Below are 19,834 nucleotides of genomic sequence, written 5' to 3'. Positions count from 1 at the left end.
ACATTGCCTTTAGAGATATGTCTAAGACATTTTCACTGACTATGGACATTGAACTGTAGAGGTGCTGAGTGAGTGCTCCATGAATACACGTTTTAGTTATGGATTTCTTTTCTTTCTCTCCCTTTCACATCCTATATCTCTGTCCATCCCCCTCCTTGGGTATAGCGTTAAAAAAAGAATAATATAGCAGTTTTGTTATGTTTTTCTCTGTCGTGCATAAAGCTGGAAGACCTTTATTTAAACTAGACCGTATATCAATTCAAAAACAGAGATTTATGTGAACTGATTTTCTCAGTCACAAATGTAAGCACTCGCTTGTGGAATAACATCACCTGTCTCCAGGTCAGTTAACTGATTAGAATAGTCAATTCCCATAAACTTAAAAATGGATATATCTATCCCAAGTTCTCTCTTGCTTTAGAAATAAATACACCAAACCTAGACACTATTGCTGATGTCAAGAAGCACTTGCTAACAGGAGCCTGGAATGGCTGTCCCCTGAGAGGTTCTGTCAGCACCTGACCAATACAGATGCAAATACTCACAGCCACCCTTTGGCCTGAGCATGGGGACCACAATGGAAGAGCTAAAGGAAGGATGTAAGGAGCTGAAGGGGATTGCAACCCCATTGGAAAAAAAAATCAATATCAACCAACCAGAACATCCAAGAGCTCCCAAGGACCAAACCACCAGTCAAAGAGAACACATGGAGGGCCCCATGGCTCCAGCTGCATATGTAGCAGATGATGGCCTTTTCTGTCATCAGAAAAGGGAGGGGAGGCCCTTGGTCCTGTGGAGTCTTGATGCCCCAGTGTAGAGGGATATTAGGGTGATGGGGCATGAGGGAGGATTAAGTGGGTGGAGGAGCACCCTCACATAGACAATGGGGAGGAGGGATGGGATGGGTGGTTTGTGGAGGGGAAACTAGGAAGGGGATATCATTTGAAATGTAAATGAATAAAATCATTTACTAAAAAGGAGAAATACAGAAATCCTAACACAGTAATGAATACACTCTTCCTTAAATGCTATAACACAAATATAGCATTATTAAAAAACCTACTGCTAAATTAATCATTAATTCTCATTGGACTGATATTTGTTGAGTGTCTACTATCTAAATACCACATAATCTTTAGGAATCACTATTAAAATTCATTTGAGTCCACTCTATTTCTCATATGTCCGGTGTATGAGTGTTTATACATATGAATACACATACTCATGGAAACTAGAAATCAATAAGTAGTTCTCTCTCTCCTAAATAATCATCAGTTTGTATGAATTTATGTATATTATATTTTCTGAAGATTAAAATAAGAACTTGACTTATTTACAAATTTCATTGTATTAGGTGTTAAACCAATTCTTGTGCTTTTTAACTATTCCTATGAATTCAAGGTAAAGTTTCATCTGCTGTAATTCTCTAACACTAATGTATCTTTGCTACCTTGTAACAGTATTGTCAAACAATATGACATTTCTTATGCTTTTGCCCTAACAGTGCTACAGACACATACTTTCGTTATATATTTTCTTAAATAGCCAGGGACTAAAGGAGAGAAAATATACCCTAATACTGTCTTTTTATTTTCTGGTTTCCAATGGGTTATTGGTTAAGTCTGTTGTGGCTTGCATAGCACAAAGAATATTTTAATCTTTTGACTTTTCATCCAAGTATTAAGACCTGGACCAAGAAGCTTGTGCCCACACCTGGCTTATGTTGAAAATTATTAAAAATTTGCAAACAAAGGAAGATTTTTATCATGATCAAAAAACAACATATGAAACAAAGAAACAAACAATCCACCATTATCCAAATAAAAGCACAGACACACAAACTATGGATTCCATTATATTTTGGGCAACTACTCCTGAATGTGAGGGTTATCCTGAAGTGGCTGAAATAGGTTTTCCTTTCTTCCTTCCTTCCTTCCTTCCTTCCTTCCTTCCTTCCTTCCTTCCTTCCTTCCTCCCTCCCTCCCTCCCTCCCTCCCTCCCTCCCTCCCTCCCTTCCTTCCTTCCTTTCTTCCTTCCTTCCTTCCTTCCTTCACTTGTTCATTTACTTTAAAATATGCTGATGTGGGACTGATTGGAGTCTGATTAGGATTTGAACAAGAAGTTGGAGTTCCCAGCCACTTCCAGCACAACTTGGCTCTAGTATCATATGTACTTGGACTCAGAACTATAGTTACAGACACCCAAAGCCAGTTCCCTCCCTAGTCACCTGCTTTTCTATCTGCCATCCTATCCAATATGCCCATCTGGTCCACCTGGTGTCTGAATCAGAAACCAGAAGGCACATGATAACTATTATTAAACAAGTTGTTTCTTCTAACTTCTGTATGTCTAATATGGGCTTCTAAATTCCTTGATTTACTAAATATTGACTGATTATGTTCTGTGATTCTAATAACCAAGGAGTCTCTTATCTCCTTTGTGGCTATTGGTCTTTATGGAATTATTGAAACTATGATTGTTGAAGTATCTAAACTAGACACTGATATGAATTTCAAAAAGACAAGCATGTTCAATGAAATATTAGATAAAAGACTAATTTTCAGTATGGATTAATACATTAAAATAAAAATATATTTTGATAAAGATTGAACATCCTGTGTCACTTTTATATTAACACTGAAGTCACATTGAGAACTTTGCACAGCTTGGTAATCATCATATGTGGTAAATGACTTTATTTTTTGTCTAGATTATTTTCTTTTGTCTTATATTTAGATTTTTAATTGGATATTTTATTTACATTTCAAAGTTATCCCCTTTCCTTGTTTCCCCTCCACAAACCCCCTATCCAACCCCACCCTGCTCCTATGAGGGTGCTCCTCCACCCACCCACCCACTCCCTCCAGTCTCCCCGCCTTGGTATTCCCCTATACTGGGGCATTGAACCTTCACAGGACAAGGAATCTCCCCTCCCACTGATGTCAGATAAGCCCAACTTCTGCTACATATGCAGTAGTAACCATGTGTACTCTTTGGTTTGTGGTTTAGGTCCTGGGAGCTCTGGAGGGATATGGTTGGTTGATATCATTGTTTTTTCTATGGGGTTGCAAATGCTTTCAGCTCTTTCAATTCTTTCTCTAACTCCTCCATTTGGGGACCCCATGCTGGCTCCAAAGGTTGGCTGCAGGCATCTGCCTCTGTATTTGTCAGGCACTGACAGAGCCTCTCAGGAGACAACTATATCTGACTCCTGTCAGCATGCTCTTCTGGAATAGTGTCTGGGTTTGGTGATTGTATATGAAATGGATCCCCAGGTGTAGCAGTCTCTGGATGGACTTTCCTTCAGTCTATGCTCCACACTTTGTCTGTGTATTTCCTCCTGTGAGTATTTTATTCCCCTTCTAAGAAGGACTGAAGTATCCACACTTTGATCTTCCTTCTTCTTGAGTTTCATGAGGTATGTAAATTGTATCTTGAGTATTTTGAGCTTTTTGGGCTATTATCCACTTATAAGTGAGTGTGTTCATTTGTGACTGGGTTACCTCACTCAGGATGATATTTGCTACTTTCATCCGTTTACCTAAGAAATCCATGAAGTTATTGTTTTTAAAACTCGTGTGACAGGAAATACTGTTGAGGACATGGAAAGAGGAACACTCCTTCATTGTTGATGGGATTGCAAGCTAGTAAAACCACTGTGGAAATCAGTCTGTCAGTTCCTCAGAAAATTGGACATAGCATGTAAGAACCAACTATACCACTCCTAGGCATACACCTAAAAGACCCTCCAACATACAACAAAGACACATGCTCCACTATGTTCATGGCAGTCTTATTTATAATAGCCAGAAGCTGGAGGTTTTGATATGAACTAATGGCTGTATAAGGAGGACAAGGTGAGATATTTATAGCTATATCCCACATGCTTATATCACTAGGCAACAAAATATGATATATCTAATGTTAAGCACATTTCCAAATGTTTTTTAAAGTTAATTTATTTTATGTAATGCAACAACCCAGAAAATCATCCCACACACACACATGTGCACACAGTGGTACAATGAAAATTCTGAGAAGAGAAAATTCCTAGCAAGTTGAATTTTTATATGTGTTTGTATGATAGTGTATATGTGTCATAAAGTAAATTTTGGCAGTCAGAGGCAAACTTGCATGTGTGAGTTATTTCTTTCTTTCTAATACTTGTCTTCAAGGAACAAATGCAGACTTGGCAACGGACATACTTTTCATTCTACTAGCCTGGATGATTAAATCATAATGAAATAATGAAAACTTGAAAGTTGCAGATCGTTAATGCTTTCTCTAAAACCGGTAGCACAAAACTTTCTTAGAATATTTTAGGAAAAAGCCAAGAAAAAAATGGAGAATTTGATTCCAGAACTTTTGACTTTGAGGGAAGGAAACACATTCAAGAGAAAATGTGCGGTGAAATGTTATATAATGGTGCTTGTGGTGAGAGGATGAAAGTAGACATAATATAGAGGAGAGAATTCAGCATCCTGTAGTTTAGATGAGAAGAAAAAAGTTGAAAAACAAGTTTAGTTGTTTTCAACAAAGAGATGACAGTTGAAGAATTCCTTTCTCTGAGGAATAGGAGTGTAAGAAAAAACACGGGTCTAAAGTAATTTTAAAAGCCAATAAAAATTTTTGTTGATCTAACTTTTGATATCTAGCTCAATACTCTCTTGACAATCATGAAAAATATGAAGAGTCCATGTTCAGAAAGCAGAAGCTGCTTCCTCAATCACCTTTCTCAAAAACAAAGGCTTATATCAAATTCCATTTAAACCATCCACTCTTAACAAATCAGTAAGGCATCTATATATAGCAAAAGCCACATATATATATATATAAAAAACCACATCTTTTCTTATGGAAGAATTTACTTCACCCAAATGCTTTATTCCTTTGGCATAGAAAAAGGAAATGTATATTTATTTTTTCAGGGGTGGATAGGTAAATTACATACAGAGAACATTTTTATTCAAGATTCAAATTTGATATGAACATGAATCTCTCATTCTTTGTTACTAATTCTTGATAAAAGGTATATTTTCAGGTAATTATGTCTTTTCATTGGTTCTTTTAAAATTATTTTAATTTATTTTATTATATTGAGCATATATGGTTATCTATGTGCAAATCAGTGGAGGTTCTCACAAGAACTGGTGTGCCCCTGAAGATGGACTTATAGCCAGTGGGGAATCACAAGGAAAGGATGCTTTAAATCAAGTTCAGGACCTTTGCAAGAGCAGTATGCACTCTTAATAATTGAGCTATCTCTCTGGTCCATTTTTCAAGGCCCTTAATCTTCATTCTATCATGGTAAGAAAGAATCATATTTACATTAATTTCTTAAATTTTAGGGTAAGTTGTATCTGGACATGAAGACAGGTGTACTAAAAGCTGTTTGTGGTTATTACTTTTAGACTGCTTTTCGTTTTCTGACTTTCATAACATAAATGATGAAAAGAAATATTAGATAATTACATAATTACCATTTTATTTTTTCCTAGAATCAAATAATTAGTGGATATAGCTGGTAAAACAGGGCAATGTGTAAATCTCTTCATGTACAAGCATGAGATCAGAGTTCGGATACATAGAATGCAGATGAATGCCAGGAATAACTGACAGCCTATCTGCAATCTCACACATGGGAGAATGAGACAGGTTAATATATTTTAAACAAATTGGCTAGCTAGGCTAGATGAATCTGAGAGGTGTACATTCAAGTGAGAGTCACTGGTTCATGATATCAGAGAGCAGATAATGTCAATGACAATGGCAATTTTAAGACTCCACATTCTTTCACACATGTGTGTATGCACCCTCATGAACACATGGCCACATTACTCATTCATACTCACACAGAAACGATTAACACTTTACTTGAAGTTATTTAAAGCATAAATGATTTTACTTATTAAAAATTTTTCAGTGAAGAATTTCATCGAAAATCTATTCATGGCCATTTTATCACACAACATAGTCATATTACAAATATTAACATTCTTGCCTGAGTTAATGAGTAGAATAATTTTACTCAGTATGTTGTTAGACAAAATAGATCACTCATGTTTGTTCCTGTCAGTCTTGTTCATTAGTATAGTAATGTGTTAAAGATTATTATTTATACAAACATAAACAAAACTTTACCTAATTATGATGAATAAAAAGACAATGAAATATGGTAAACTACACTTGTTGCTAGCTTTAATTATTGATATGCAGATGAATTATAAATGTAAACACAGTAATGACATATTGATTTGATCAAACAATTTATCTAGTGATAGAAGTAAGAGTGACAATCCATAAATATCATATTATATATTGTTTATAATAACCAAATCTATTGCAAAAATATCACTTATGTATTAAATACAAAGACAAAGAGATGGAAAGAATGTCATTTAAGATTAATAATCACAAAGTCTTCAGATTGATTCATGCTAATTACTATGATTTAATAACTAATTGTTTTTCTCTCCTGATGGACTGTGTTAGACAAATTATTATCATTTATTGTAAACATTTTATTCTCTGTACCTAGAATAGAGCCTGTTGTTTGGAAATAAGGTCATTATTGAATACGAAGTAAAACTTTAAACACACACATATTCTATAAAATAACATTTTACATATTATACCCCTTAGAAATAGACTGAGAATTTAGAATATGCATTAACATCACACATCTATAATAAAAATGTGATTAATATGGAAAATATTTAAAAATTGACAAATTAATTTTGTTGATTTAACATTCGCTTGTAATAAATATTCACTTATATAAATGAACATCTACTCTAATTTAGAAGAATGAAGAATAAAGTGTAGGAGAATGTCATTAGCATGGAAAAGGCTAAAGGAATTACCCATAATGCTATAATCTGGTAGAGTATCCAAATTGTCTTTTTAAGAGGTAATACTTGCTCAACTATGTTCATTGTAGAACTTTATTCATAATATCCAAAACCTGGAAATGACCTACTTATCTATGAAGATAAAGAAAATGTGGTACATTTACACAGAGTGTTTCTCATCTGTAAAAACAATAACATCATACAATTTGTAGGCAAACAAATGGAACTAGAAAACAAAACAAAACAAAACAAAAAAACACACTGAGTGAGGAAAGCCAGACTCAGAAAGATAGTATGATGTGTGCTTAGTTATAAGTAGATATTAGTTGTTAAGTAAGTGATAATCAAACTTCAATCCACAGTCCTAGAGAGGATATGAAAAGACGAGGGTTCTAGGTAGGATGTGTGAATTTCCCTGAAAAGGAGAAATAGAAAAGATTTTGTAGGTAGAGTAGCTCAAGTGGGTTAGTGAGAGCGATCAGGTCAGGGAGGGATACAGGAAAAGAGTAAAGAAGAGATAGGTGGAATTGTGGCACATTTAGATGTAGTGTGATAGCCTAGTAGAGCAGACACTTGCTGGAGTCTTTCAGGGTCACCCTAATGAGGTCTCCTAGTGATATTAAGTCTGAACTGGCAAAGCTTCAAATGGTGAGACTGGGTTGCCTTCTGTTGAGTTGTATGTGGGGATTCCATAGAGATCCACAAACAACTCAAATTGACGCTAAGACATATGGTCACTTTCTGAATACTGACAGTGAGGTCATATTGCCAAGAACAACTTCTACATAGCTCATTAATGTTGCAAACTCAAGCTGGAGCCTGCATAGAGCCTCCATCTCTGTGTTCTACTCTTTTTGGCATGCAAGAAGTTACTGTAAGGTTAAAGCCACAAAACCTTAGACCTATGGTTATGCACCAGTTCCTCTGCATATATTATGTCTATCATTTTTGTAGTTTCTTGGAACTCCTCACAGTAAGAGTGAGTGTATCTCTGATTCTTCTGTCTACTCTTTCAACCTGTCTCCTTTTATTGGATTACCTTGTTCAACTTTGATATAAAGAGATTTTGCCTAGTAGTAGCATCTTGCTTTGTCTTGTTTGGCAGTTCTCTTTTAGAGGCCTGTTATTTTCTGAAGAGCCAATGAAGAGAATGCATCTGGAAAAATTGGAGGTAGGATGTCTCTAGGAAGAATTGAAAAAGTGGCATGTGGCTACAATGTATTTTATGAGAGAAATATCTATTTTCAACAAGTTTTGTTGAAGAGAGATAACATTTTGATCTTTCCCATTTCTGTATTTTAAATCGAAGCTAGATTTTGAAATCTTAGATAAAACAATCTATTTGGAAAATCATATACAAACTTACTCAACAAAATTATCTATTTGAATATTTGTAAGATAAATTTATTACACATAATGTACTTTCAACCTAAATTTAATCTCAGATATCATTCTGAATTTGTATTGTAACTAAGTCTCTCAAACATTCTGTAAAGAATGGTTACGAAGTTAATATTAGAAGGTTTACTTTTTATATTCCTGATGAGAACTCTAGGGAAACATTCGCATCATGAAATGTCTTCTACAGTCTTTGTTTTCATTTTTATTAGTAATTTTTATTATTTTCTAAAAAATTCTGTAACTTGAGATTTTTGTTCCAAATAAAATCTCCCTAGTTAAAAAGCCCACAATGAGAGAATTATTCTCCTTTCTCTGCCCTCACACAGAACTGGCTTTTCTTAACACATTAACATGTAACCATGGTCACAAAAATCTCAAAATGTGGCACTTATTAATATCTGATTTGGGTAGGTTTCTAGGTCCAGTAGTTGTTCGCTTGTCTAAAATATATGTATATGGGTTAAATGACCTTTTATATCTGCCTTTTCTTTCTGGAATCTTATTCTTGAAATGACTTATTTGGGTATACAAAAGCCTATTCTTGGGAGGGGTTAGATGTAACATTATAAATTTTTTATAGATGTGTTCATTTATGAAGATTTTCTTATGGCTTTTGATGTTTAATTTTGACAATGATTTAAAAATTCTTGTGGTCACTGAGAACTAATACATAAACATTTTATAACTTAGGTTTAGACTTACTTTGTTTTCTATTGCTGGGATAAAACATGACCAAAAGTAATTTAGAGGAGGAAAGGGTTTATTTTGTTTTGCCATTTATAGATCTTCATGAAGGTGAATCAATGCAGGCACTCATAAAGGAATGAGCATTTAGCAGGAACAGAAGCACAAAACATGTGAAGGATGTTGCTTACCAAATTGATCCAAAGGGCTTGCTAAACTCAAATATTATACAACCCAGAACCTCAGAACTACCCACCCATAGGTAATATTTCTTCAGTGAGAAGATACCAGGGGTCTACCAGTCTTTAGAATGGGTGTTTGTAGGTGAGACACAGTATTGGAGGAAGGCCAAAAACTTATTATCTATGGCCTTGTAGATTTCTTACTTTTCTGTGGATCAGAAGTTGATGGCCTCTGGACACTTAACTCTCTCTTACTCTATAATGTTAATAAATGCTGATTTTGTTTTTTCTCCAGCTTAAGAAACTCTAATTGCCAGGCAAGATGCTGAGAAGTAGTTATCTTTATGAATCAGAAATAAAAGAAAAGAAAGGAAAAAATCATTTACACAAATAATGATCAAAGAAACATATACATGCATGCATGCACACACACACACAAACACACACACACACACACACACACACAAACACACACACACAAACTCTGGTTCGGCCAGACTACCTGTCTCATCAAATTCACAAGTGTTCCTGCTTAGTTACAAACATACACATGTATCTACACATGAATATATAGTAAACATATACATTTGATAAGTGGACTGATCCCCAAATGCTACATACTATTTCTTCCCTCTGGCCTTCTTATACTTTCTTAGACACACTGTCTTTGAAAAATACCTCATAGATAAAATGTTACACAAAAAGAGAGTTACAAAAGGATTTCCACGGTGAGTTCAATGCAGTGTTTCATTCTAAAGCTCATTATAAGTTCAAAGCAACAGTTTCACATGGACTCCCTTTATCATAGTGCATACCTATGGCTTCATCTTCAGACCTGACACAGACTGACTGTTTTATTCTTGATCAAAAATTTGTCCCAGGCCTATTTTTCTTCTTGGTTAACAGTAAATCTCTATCTATTCTTTTAATTATGAATGCTTGGCTTACTATTCTTTGAGGAATAGACACATTCTGTTTTCAATTCTAACCTTATTACATCTTTGTGTAAAAACAACCTAAACTTTCTTCTAAAACTTTCTTCCTAAAATTGTGTGAATCAAGCTATGAATTCTATAAAGTCATTAATTCATGTAAACAGCATTAATTCATAAAATTTCCTCTTCATGCTAATCTGCAGGAAATGATTCAATAGGGTGGGCTGATGTGCAGAAGTCATTTGGCTGTGTAATAGTGACAGGATAGGAATATCAAGAGAAAAACAATTCTAGGAAGAAGTCTTGGTGACCTTCATTCAGAACTTACCCATAACAGGCCAGGCAAAATAGTGAGCTATTTCCAGAAAATCTACTTGGATGCCTTTTCTAGATGGCTCTGATGGAAGGGCTCTCCCCTATTAACTATTAGTAAAAAACATACTGCTATACATCCTTGCCTACAAACAATCTGATGGAGGAATATAAAAGTGAAGTACAATTATAATGTTATAACTAGTAGAAATATTTTCTTGGGGAAGAACCAATTGTAATTACTTTGGGGGAAGGGAAGTAATTCAAACTCTTGGCTAATCATTACCTTTTAGGTTTGAACTTACAAGTATAGCAGCACTATTAAAATAAACAGAAAGGGTTACAAATTAGACAGTTAGAGAGAACTTGTGTAGAAAGTATAAACATACAATGTTCAATATATAAACTGGGAAATTTGAATCTGCATGGTCTTGAGAAGAAAAGAGATATTGAGATAGAGACCTAGAGTTGGCACAGTTCTATTTTATATCAGATGAAGATAAGTTATCTAGAAACATGGGTATGAGGCTTAGAAGAATATACAGAGATTAAACCCTACAAACATCTTTTTTATTTGATATTTTTATTTATTTACATTTCAAATGTTATCCCCTTTCCCAGTTTCCTGTCCTATCCCATCCTTCTCCCCCTTCTTCTTTTTTATTTTTTTCTATCTTTATTAACTTGAGTATTTCTTATTTACATTTCGATTGTTATTCCCCTTCCCTGTTTCCGGGCCAACATCCCCCTAACCCTCCCTCCCCTTCTATATGGGTTTCCCGTCCCCATCCTCCCCCTATTGCCGCCCTCCCCTCCAACAATCACATTCACTGGGGGATCAGTCTTGGCAGGACCAAGGGCTTCCCCTTCCACTGGTGCTCTTACTAGACTATTCATTGCTACCTATGAGCCCAGGGTCAATTCATGTATAGCCTCGGATCTCCCCCTTCTTCTATGAGGGTATTCTCCCACCATCTCTACAGACATCTATTCTATGTACTACTGCATGTTAATCTTTGAAACATTCCAGATCCTTTAAATTTCCCATTGTCTCAAGGTTCTTTGTCTGACGTTTTATTTAGCATCTTTCTTGTCTAATGACCCCTGAGTCCCTTATTATCATTCTGCCCCTCTTCTCCCACCACTCGCTTTCACCTTCCTTCCTCTTCTCCTCTTCTTTCTACATTGCTCCTCTTCCTTTTGCTTCTACCCCTTTTTCTTTTTTATTGGATTTTTAAATTTACATTCCACGTGTTTTTGACATGTCCTCATATAAGATCAGTGTCTCTCGCTATTTACTTTGATGTATAAACCTGCTCTTTAGGAATTTTTAGATAAAGCCCAAGTTCTTCAAATTCTATGATTTTCTGTCAACACTGTTAACCAACTCCCAAGCTGGTTATTTTCATTGTATAAATCTTTGAAATAAGTAGTATCTTTTTGATAGTTTGGTGTTTACCCCTCCATTATTACAATGAATATTAAAGTTTGGTCTTTTATTCTTCATTCAATACCAAAATCAACATTTTAGATTAAAGATTTTATAACTCTTAATGTACTGTGCATATGTGATATATACTTTTAGCTACCATAAATTAAAAATCCTGAAATGCTAATTAATATGTCTAAGTACATTAGTCTATAAAGAGGACAGTTTAACATAAATCAGTTTTCATCATAGAAGGTGTCAATTTCACTCTAATGTTTGCGTTTTTGTCCTATTGCCTATCCCACCAAATTTAGGGGCTTTTTGTTTCATTTTTGAACATTTTTGTACAATTGTATTTCATCAACTATTACTTAGTTTTTGTTAATAGGACACAAAATAGTCATTTGGGAAGCTGAAACCTCAAGTGAGGATTTATCTATATCCTGTGAATCTATGGGTATGTCTGTGGGGCATTTTCATGTCTGACAATTGCCTGAGTAGTGTCCAGAACACTGTGGGCAATTATACCTTGGTAAAGATGCCTCTCTGTATAAGAAAAGTAACTTAACAAGTCAAGAGAACAAATGATTAAGGACTATTCACTCATGATCCCATTTGCATTTCTGCTTCCAGGTACCTGCCTTGCACTTGCCTTGGCTTTCCTCAATAATGGACTATGAAGTTCAAGCATGGCAACCCTATTCTTTCTAAGTTTGTTTTTGACCAGTGATTTTACCATAGAAACACAAAGCAAACTAGGACGCTGCTCTTCCAGAAAAAGTGAGTTCAGCTCCTAGCACGAAAATTGGACAGTGCAAATTGCCTCAAGCTCCATGGTGATCCATTGACTTGAGTCTCTGGGGACAACCTACACATACCTAAGCTCCTTACAATTCAAAATCTAAATTTAAAGTAAAAAAATTCACATTTGCTTTAAATAAAAACATATTTCATAATAGATGTTTTATTCACTGCTTCATGTAATTTGCCTTTGTTTATAATTGAATATTTATTATGTTTTTATCTGAACATATTTCAGAAATCTCTATACAGATTATTTAAGGCCATTTGTAGAAGGAGAGTGAGAAAACAGAACAAACACAAAGAAAAAGTGGAAAAAGCAAACCAAGACAAAGGAACAAACAAACTAACAAACAACAAAACTGTGCTGAAGCCACCCCATAATGTCATATAAACTCTATGAAGATTTTATTAGCATGTAAATATTAGATATCATAAACTTGTGAAAGAAATCTTCTGTGGTTTCTCTTCATCTCCCCTTATAGTCTTTCCTATCTTCTATCACCCCATGCCTAATAGTTTCCAACACTTCACTTGTGTCTTTTTGGTCTCCCTCTTCCTCAGTATCTGGTGTCTGTTCCACTTATTGATATCTTATTTAGTATCAGAGCATATACTCAGTCTTGTAGGCCTTTATTTACTTTCACATAAACATACAAATTAGGATTCACATGTGGCAAAGAAGACATGAATTTTATGTTTGTAAATATGGGACAACCCAATAAAACTAGAAAAAGCCAAAAACTATTAGTTAAGTTGTATTAAATTCACGAAAGAAAACATGAAAGAAAAATAAACAAAAAATGGCACATTTACTGAATACTTATAAAAGAATATTGATCTTAATATAGGGATAATAAGAAATGCAATAATGGGCCAAATATGAACTTGTTTTCTTGATATTCTAAGAGAATAAAAATTGATGCTAATGAATTAAACTGAACTTTAAAAGCCATTTATGTAATTTCATAAATCAGTAATTTATAATTTTTTTTATAACTTTCCAGTTTATGGATATATAGGAGTGACAACTTAATTCACTCCATTCAAAGGAAAATGTGAATCAAGTCATTATTAACATTATGAGATAAAATTCATGTATGTTTCATCCATCTATTTTCTAGAATTTTTAATTGATTTTTTAAATTTATACATGAATCCTATATTTTCTTCAATTCTGCCATTTCTCCTTCCATCTTCTTATCTGCATCCAAAAACCTCTTCTCGTCTTTATGAATGCTTGTTTAGTTATATGTGAATAATTATATAATTTTGTAAATATATACACATACATATATGTAACACACACGCACACACACACACACACACACACACACACACACACATCCCATAGTTTTATTGGAGTTACTACTGTGCTCGTTTCTGGTTATAGCTGGCTATTTGACCACATGGGGTTGGCTAACCTACCAGGGAGGTTATGAAAAGTACAAAGAGAAAAGTGACTATCTCAACAGCAATTGATTTCCTGTAGCTCTTCATCTAGGGGTGGAACTTTGTGAAAATCCTCACAATCTTGTTGGGATGTCACCTGGAATTGTCCTTACCCAGACCTTATTTTGGAAACTACATTGTTGAGAATCCACGAATGCAAATTTTCTATCATGCATAGGAGACACCATATCACTGCTGACATCCTTTTCCTCTTATTCCATCAATCTTTTTGCTGTATGACCCAGTCATTCTGACAGTCAGGTACCCAGAAGATTCTTTCTACTACAAAGATAATTGTTCACTCTCATTCACTGATACACTATTTATAATAGAAACTATGAATAACCTAACTGTCTTTTAACTAAAGAATGGATAATGAAAACCTGGTCATATTTAAAATAGAAGTCTATTTAACTCTAACAAAATTAAATTAGTAAATCTGTAGGCATGTGGGTAGTAATAGGAAGGATACTGATTTTACACACACACACACACACACACACACACACACACACTTGTTTTCAAGTGAGCTTAAAATATTCAGAGGTAATAATTCTCCTCACAAGAACCATATTCTTTTTTTTTTTTTTTGGTTCTTTTTTTCGGAGCTGGGGACCGAACCCAGGGCCTTGCGCTTCCTAGGTAAGCGCTCTACCACTGAGCTAAATCCCCAGCCCCCCATATTCTTTTTTTTAAGAATTATATTCTTTATAACAAATCATTAAAGATTGCCTATCATGGGAACTTACTTTTAAATTCTTAGAATAGTCCAGGCAACTTCTAAAATAATTGAGGTTATTTTTTTTATCTTTGGTTGACTACCAGAATTTGAGTTTAAGACACCATTAGAGCAACAATACACTTTGTAAACAGTATTTGAAGGAATTATGTGGAGATGACTTGTTAGACTTCTTTATGAGTGCAAGCTGTAATATTATTGAAAGGTACTGTGCACATTGCCGATTTTCTGAAAAATAGCAGAAAATTCTAGGAACCATGACAATGTCTGTCCCAGCAGTATACACGCAATGGTTAAATAGTGGGAGTTTTATGTAAGGAGTGGTCAATAACTGTCTACTTGGACTTAAGATCTGTTCAATAGTGGGAAATTTATGCCTTGCACTAAAAATGCAGCTACCTACTCATAGGTGAAGAACTCATAGGCCCAGAAAATAATCTACTATTTTCCTTCTTCTAAAGCAATATAGTTTCTAACCATATCCTAAAATATTTGTTTATATAAACAGATTAGTGAACATTTCACTTTTTCTTCCTGTTTCCTTCAAGAGGAGATAGGAATAAGTTCAGAGATCGCCAAGTGGTCAAAATACAGAAAAAAAGGTGACTATGTAGTGCACAGTCCCAATTAGTACAACTATAATACAACATGTACAAGATAAATAGTAGAACTGAAAGTTTATTTTAGTATTTTGAAATTTTATATCTTATTTTATAGAAGCAGCAGCTTGATAAAAAATGAGAAGACTACCTATCCTTTATTTGACTCTTCTTTCAAATAAAGTCTAGAAAGTTTAAAGTCAGACAGTTTGAAGTCTTCAGAATAGATTATCCTAGAGTTAGAAAATATTTCTACCCATGTATGTGACTCTCTATGTAAAGTGATTGAATGTCTTTTTATTTATATTCATATTTGTTTTAGTTTCAGCTACAAAATAGTCATTGTTACCTTGGAACTTCATGTACTATCATGTATCAGCCTTTTATATTTTGGTTACATTCAAACATTATTTCTAGAGGATTTACGGAGAGTTGATGAAATTTTCCACATAAATTCACAAGGTCTAGATGTAAGGAATGTAATCTCAAATTTTCTGCTATATCCAACTTATTTTTCTGCTCATGGAAGCCAGTCTAAGGCAATTCTCATCTTATTTCCCTCTAACTAGAAACTTTTCATCTCTCCCTAGAGTCTTGTAATGATTCAGTCATGCTGGCGTTTTATTGTTTATGTTCACATTTATACTCAGATTGCCTTGAAAGGGAGTTGCTCTATCCTTTGTGATCACATTATTTTAGTATTACTCTATTGGAAACAAAGTGAGAGACTGTGTGTCGAATCCAACTACTAGGTAAGAGTCAGGATAGATTCTCCTTGTGACAGTGTAGGTGAAGCAGTTGTAAGAGCCCATGGGAAACAAATGTATTCTCTCATTGAGCAGACTATTAGGCACTTAAGTTAGATCTTTTGGGATAAATACATATATTTTTCAATAAACTTACCCATAGAGTTTGTAGACAATACATATCTTTTTTATTTTAATTTATTTATACATTCCAGATTTTATTCTCCTTACAGTCCACCCTCTGACTCTTCCACATCCCATACCTCCTCCCCAACCCCTCCCCTGACCACATCTCCACAAGAATGTCCCCACAACACCCAACACACCAGACCTCTAAACTTCCTGGGGCCTCCAGTCTCCTGAGGGTTAGGTACATCTTCTCTGACTGAACCCACACTGGCAGTCCTCTAAGGTGTATGCCTTGGGGGCCTCATCTCAGCTGGTATATGCTGCCTGGTTGGTGATCCAGTGTCTGAGAGATCTCGGGAGTCGAGATTCATTGAGATTACTGGTCCTCCTACAGGGTTGCCCTCCTCCTCAACTTCCTCCAGTTTTTTCCCAATTCAACCAGAGGGGTCAACAGCTTCTGTGCATTGTTGGGTACAAATATCTGCATCTGACTCTTTCAGCTGCTTTTTGGGTCTTTAGGATGGCAGTCATGATAGGTCCCTTTTTGTGAACGTACCACAGCCTCAGAAATGGTATCAGTTCTTGGGGCCTCCCCTTGAGCTGGATCTCACTTTGGGCCTGTCACTGGACCTTCTTTTCCTCAGGCTCTTCTCCGTTTCCATCCCTGCATTGCTTTCAGACAGGAAGAATTCTGAGTCAGAGCTTTGACTGTGGGAGAACAAACCCATCCCTCACAAGATGTCTTATCTTTCTACTGGAGGTGGATTCAATAAATTTCCTCTTCCAACTGTGGGGCCTTTCATCTAGGATCACCGCTCTGAGTCCTGAGAGTCTCCCACTTCCCAGGTCTCTAGTATATTCTAGAGTGTCCTCCCAACCTCTTTCTTCCCTAGGTTGCCTGTTTGAATTCTTTCTGCTGGCCCTCAGGGATTCAGTCCCCCCCCCCCAATAACAGATCATGTTCCCCTCTCACCCCTCCTCCATCACATTTCCCACCCCTGTGCCTCCCTCCCTCTCCATTTGTGGTTACTTTCTTCTCCCTCCCAATTGGGACTTAGGCGTCCTTATTTGAGCCCTTCACCTTCTTGAGCTTTTAGAGTTCTGTGAACTGTATATTGTGCATCTTGGGTATTCTGTACTTTTTTCTTTTTGCTTTCTTTCCTTTTCTTTTCCTAATATCCACTTATTTGTGAGAACATACCTTGCATGTTCTTTTGGGTCTGAGTTACCTCACTCAGCACGGTATTTTTCTAATTCTGTTCATTTTCCTGCAAAACTTAGGATGTCCTCATTCTTAATAGTTGAGTAAATGAACCACATTTTCTCTATCCATTCTTCTGTCGTGGGACATGTGGGCGGTTTCCAGTTTCTGGCTATCACAAATAAAGCCGCTATGAACATAGTGGAACACATGCCCCTGTGGCATGGGAGGGCATCTTTTGGGTACATTCCCATGAGTGGTATTTCTGGGTCTTTAGATACATCGATTTCCAGTTTTCTAAGAAACCTCCAAATTGATTTCCAGGGTGTTTTTACGAGTTTGCAATCCCACCAGCAATGGAGGAGTGTTCCTTTCTCCACATCTTCCCAACATGTGTTGTCACCTGAGATTTTCATCTTAGCCATTCTGACTGTTATAAGGTGGAATCTCAGGGTTGTTTTGATTTGTATTTCTCAGATCACTAAGGACTTTGAACATTTCTTTAGGTGCTTCTTAACCTTTCGAGATTCCTCTGTTAGGAATTCTTGGTTTAGTTCTATACCCCATTTTTTTTTATTGGGTTTTGCTTTTTTGGTGGTTAGCTTCTTGAGTTCCTTATGTATTTTGGATATTAGCCCTCTATTGGATGTAGGGTTAGTGAAGATTTATTTTCTCAATCTGTAGGTTGCCAATTTGTCTTATTGCCCTTTGCCTTACAGAGGCTTTCCAGTTTCAGAAGGTTCATTTATCAATTCTTGATCTTAGAGTGAGAGCCATTGGAGTTCTGTTTAGGAAATTTCCTCCTGTGTGAATGAGTTCAAGTCTTTTTCCCAGTTTCCCACTTTTTTTACTTCGCTTGATTTTATCTGGTTTTATGTTGAAGTCCTTGATCTATTTGGACTTGAGCTTTGTTCAAGGTGATAATTATGGGTCTATTTTCATTTTTCTACATATTGATATCTGGTTAGACCAGCCCCATTTATTGAAGAAACTTTTTCCTCATTGTATATATTTGGATTCTTTGTCAAAGATCAAGTGTGTAAGTGTGTGTGTGTGTGTGTGTGTGTGTGTGTGTGTGTCTATATTTCTGAGTCTTCAATTCTATTCCCTCAATCAACCTGTCTGTCTCTGTACCAATACCATGCAGTTTTATCACCATTGCTTTAGTAGAGCTTGAGGTCAGGGATGGTGATTCCTCCAGCCAATCCCTTACTAAGATTGTTGTTATTCTGCATTTTTTGCCTTTCCAGCTGAATTTGGGACTTGCTCTTTCCATATCTTTGAAGAATTGTGTTGGGATTTCGATGGCGATTGCATTGCATCTGTAGATTGCTTTTGGTAGGATGGCCATTTTTACTATGTAAATTCTGCCAATCCATGAGCATGGGAGATCTCTCCATTTTTTGTGATCTTCTCTAATTTCTTTGTTGAGAGACATTTGCTGGAAAAAAATGTTCATAACATCTTCAACTAACAGCATAATCAATTCTCTAAATTTTGAAGTGTGAACTGAAAAATATTTACCTTGTTTTTTTAAAACAAATTACTGTCATGTAAATAAATATGTTATTTGGGCCCTATGTTTATTTTTCTCAAAGAATTTTCTCAATTCTGCAGCTACTTCATTATCTACTTCATTAATTCTTATGCAATTATTATTTTTCATGCAATATTATTTCTATTGTTTTGATTTAGATGAATTTGATGTTAATTATTTCTCTATACGGTAGTCAGGAAATAGCTCCAATATCATATATGGTGGAAAATGTAGGAACTATAGAAGTGATTCTGAGAGTTTTCTTTTGCCATATCCTGTGGTTCTATACATCCTCTTGGACCATTTCAAGACTTGTGGTGTAAAATATAAGCTCCAGCCTTTGATTTATAACAGTGAAAAATTTCCAGAAATGTGTTTATCCTTTCAAATATTTTTTTTTATTAACTTGAGTATTTCTTATATACATTTCAAGTGTTATTCCCTTTCCCGGTTTCCGGGCAAATCCCCCTCCCCCCTCCCCTTCCTTATGGGTGTTCCCCTCCCAACCCTCCCCCCATTGCCGCCCTCCCCCCATAGTCTAGTTCACTGGGGGTTCAGTCTTAGCAGGACCCAGGGCTTCCCCTTCCACTGGTGCTCTTACTAGGATATTCATTGCTACCTATGGGGTCAGAGTCCAGGGTCAGTCCATATATAGTCTTTAGGTAGTGGCTTAGTCCCTGGAAGCTCTGGTTGCTTGGCATTGTTGTACTTTTGGGGTCTCGAGCCCCTTCAAGCTCTTCCAGTTCTTTCTCTGATTCCTTCAACGGGGGACCTATTCTCAGCTCAGTGGTTTGCTGCTGGCATTCGCCTCTGTATTTGCTGTATTCTGGCTGTGT

Source organism: Rattus norvegicus, chromosome 2, assembly GCF_036323735.1.
Source record: "Rattus norvegicus strain BN/NHsdMcwi chromosome 2, GRCr8, whole genome shotgun sequence".
Lineage (NCBI taxonomy): Eukaryota > Metazoa > Chordata > Mammalia > Rodentia > Muridae > Rattus > Rattus norvegicus.
This window is presented reverse-complemented; position numbering follows the sequence as displayed.